At 44.6% G+C, this 3,676-nt stretch overlaps 1 pseudogene; it reads right to left on the bottom strand.

Moving 5' to 3' along the window:
- Positions 1 to 1,471: 1,471 nt before the first annotated feature.
- On the bottom strand, positions 1,472 to 2,842 carry LOC100942874 (annotated as a pseudogene).
- Positions 2,843 to 3,676: the final 834 nt, after the last annotated feature.

Genomic DNA, 3,676 nt, shown 5'->3' with positions numbered 1-3,676 from the left:
GGCTCACACCTGTAATCCCAGCACTCTGGGAGGCCAAGGCAGGTGGATTGCCTGAACTCCCAGGTTGGAGACCAGCCTGAGCAAGAGGGAGACCCTATCTCTAAAAATAGCCAGGTGTTGTGGCAGGTGTCCGTAGTCCCAACTGACGTTGCTGTGAGCTGTGACGCCAGAGCACTCTACCCAGGGTGACATAGTGAGACTCTGTCTAAAAAAAATATATATGTATATATATATATATACATAGAGAGAGAGAGAGAGAGGGAAGTAGGCTTAAGTTCAGCCCCAAAGAAATAGTTTAGGAGTGACCCCTCCTAGTGCTCCAAGGTCAGGACTACATTGCCTTTCCTCCCACAGATATGGAACGGTAAAACTGACAATGGGGAATATGTTGCACAAGGAATGGGCCGGGTGCAAAAAAAGGCAAAAATATTTTCTGTCTCCTTAACCTTTTGGGAACTGAAACCTGCATCCCTGAAAAAGGCCAGTGGTTGGGAGCGCCAGCAGAGTGTCTTTTGTTCTTTGTGCCACAGGAGAAAGCTCAAGGGTGGAGATCACAGGATTGTTTTAGCTGAAAATGGAGGAATCCAGTTGGAGGTCATGAGATTGTCTTAGCCCAAAATGGGATTATGGAATTGATCAGAACCTTTAAAAACTCTGTGGTCCACAGAAGTGGGGACCTTGGTACTTTGAGATAGGAATGTGCCTTCCTTCTCATTTGTGGCAAAGTAATAAACTTTTCTTTCCTCTCCTCAAACCATTTGTACTTGTTCTTCTGATGTGGACTCTGGGACAAGTGTGAAATTTTTAGTAACAATGCTAAAACTGCTTGTATGAAAGTCTTTGTGTATATATATTTTTATTTCGTCCCTTTATTTTATTAATTTTTTTAATATGAAAGTTTATTTTTAATAAGACAAAATTGCAAATTATGGTCAACCAACATCTTTTCACCAAATACTTCAAGCATAAAAAATGAGAATCTTTACAAAAATATACAGAGACACCACAAATTGGTAGCTGCCCATAACATTAAACAAACTGGACTCTTAAAGAGTGGCTTCTCAATAGCATAACCATTGCCTGGTACAGGAAAAACTAACAAGTGGTTTTTTGGGTTTTTTTAGAGACAGAGTATCACTTTATCGCCCTCGGTAGAGTTCTATGCAATCACAGCTCATAGCAACCTCCAGCTCTTGGGCTTAGATGATTCTCTTGCCTCAGTCTCCCAAATAGCTGGAACTACAGGCGCCCGCCACAACGCTGGCTAGTTTTTTGTTGCAGTTTGGCTGGGGCCAGGATCGAACCCGCTACCCTTGGTATATGGGACCGGTGCCCTACCCACTGAGCCATAGGCACAGCCCACTAACAAGTGTTTTTTAAGCATCATTGCAACATTGTATTCCTATTAATTTAAGTAAACCAAACTATGAGTAAATGAATGATACATGCCTAAAAATTATAGTTTGAACTGTCAGTGGCCACTGGACTTAGGACTAGTCCAAGACCTTGATCTAGATTTTCACCTAGACCTAGATTGTGATCTTGACTGAGATTTGGATCTAGGTGGTTCTTTTTTCCTTCATTCCTTTTCATATCTTGAGCCAGACTTATAATGTGTTTTGGAATCTGTTTTAGAGGTGCCTCTAGTTTTGGTGTGAGATGCAGACCTAGAACATGATTTAGCCTTCATTTCTTTCTTGGGCTGGGACTTGGACCGTGATCTTGAATTGGATTTAGATTTGAAAAAGGTCGATTTCAGTGTTTAAATCTATCATTGTCAGTATGGCTTCTGCTACACCGTGGTCTTCCAGTCAGTCTACTATTTCTAGGACTATAGGATCTTCTATATTTGTAATCAAAAGACTGACTTTTTTTTTTTTTGAAACAGAGCCTCGGCTTGGCACCTGTGGCTCAAGTGGCTAAGGCACCAGCCACATACACCTAAGGTGGCAGGTTCGAATCCAGCCCAGGGCCCACCAAACAACAATGACAGCCGGCAACCAAAAAAAAAAAGAAAATAGTCAGGCGTTGTGGTGGGCGCCTGTGGTCCCAGCTACTTGGGAGGCTGAGGCAGGAGACTCGCTTGAGCCCAGGAGTTGGAGGTTGCTGTGAGCTGTGATGCCATAGCACTCTACCCAGGGGGATAACTTGAGGCTCTGTCTCAAAAAAAAAAAAAGAAACAGAACAGAGCCTCAAGCTGTCAGCCTGGGTAGAGTGCTGTGGCATCATCACAGCTCACAGCAACCTCCAACTCCTGGGCTCAAGCGATTCTCCTGCCTTCGCCTCCCCAGTAGCTGGGATTATAGGCATGAGCCACAAGGTCCAGCTATTCTTGGTTGCAGCCGGCATTGTTGTTTGGCGGGCCTGGGCTGGATTCGAACCAGCCAGCTCAGGTGTATGTGGCTGGCGCCTAAGCTGCTTGAGCCACAGGTGCTGAGCCAAGACCTACTTCTTGATCTCCTTCTGTCATAACTTCAGCTTCTAGAATGTCTATGTCTATCATAATCATCATAGTGTGAAGAACTGTACAAATTTCTTCCTTCCTTGGCTTTCAAATGATTTGGTATCTTCTGATCTCCCTATGCAAACTGTATTTCAATTTGACATCCACAAATACATTTTCTGTCCAAATTATGCAAAGCATCTTCAGCATCAAAAACATCCTCAAATTGAACATAAGCAAAATCTCTTGGACGGCATGCGTAGAAATCAAGTGGAACATATGCATCAACTATAGGACAATAATGACCAAATTCACATCATAAATGTTCAGACCTGGTGTCGTCCGCCATGTTCCGGACAAACAGAGACGGGTTGGGGTGTTGGGCAGGTAGCGGGACATGACGGTGTGGAGTGAATCTCAGTCCAGGGCACTAACAGGCTTAGCAAACCATTGGCAGTTCCAGTGGCAGATCCTCAGACCCCCCCACTTTTTTTTCAAAGAGAAAAGGTAGGGCAGAGCCTGTAGTTCAGTGGGTAGGGCGCTGGCCACTTACACCAAGGCTGGTGGGTTGGAACCCTGTTCAGGCCAGCTAAAAAACAACAGTAATAGCTGCAGCAGCAACAACAACAACAAAAATAGGGGCAGTGCCTGTGGCTCAAAGGAGTAGGGCACCGGCCCCATATGCCAGAGGTGGCGGGTTCAAACCTAGCTCTGGCCAAACACTGCAAAAAAAAAAAAAGAAAGAAAGAAAATTTAAAAACCAACAACAAAAATAGCTGGCCATTATAGCGGGCGTCTGTAGTCCCAGCTACTGGGAAGGCTGAAGCAGGAGAATTGCTTAAGCACAAGAGTTTGAGGTTGCTGTGAGCTATGACACCAGGACACTCTACCAAGGGCAACAGCTTGAAACTGTCTCAAAAAAAAAAAGTAAATAAATAAAAGAGAAAAGGTCTTCCTACATTCCCTAGGCTGGAGTGCAGTGGCTGTGCATAGGTGCAATGGGCACACTGCAGCCTGGAACCCCTTGGCTCAAGCGATCCTCTTTCCTCAGCCTTCCAGGTAGCTGGATGATAGGCATGAGCCACCACACCCAGCTATGTTTTCATTTCTCTTGGGGAGATACGGAAGAGTGGAATTGCTGGCTTGTATGGTAAACACATGTTTAACTTTTTTTTTTTTTTTTTTTTTTGAGACAGAGCCTCAAGCTGTCCCCGTCCCCCTGGGTAAAGTGCC

Source organism: Otolemur garnettii, unplaced genomic scaffold (assembly GCF_000181295.1).
Source record: "Otolemur garnettii isolate 467f Iridium unplaced genomic scaffold, OtoGar3 scaffold00174, whole genome shotgun sequence".
Lineage (NCBI taxonomy): Eukaryota > Metazoa > Chordata > Mammalia > Primates > Galagidae > Otolemur > Otolemur garnettii.
Note: the sequence above shows the minus strand (reverse complement) of the source record. Positions and strands in the feature narration are given on the sequence as shown.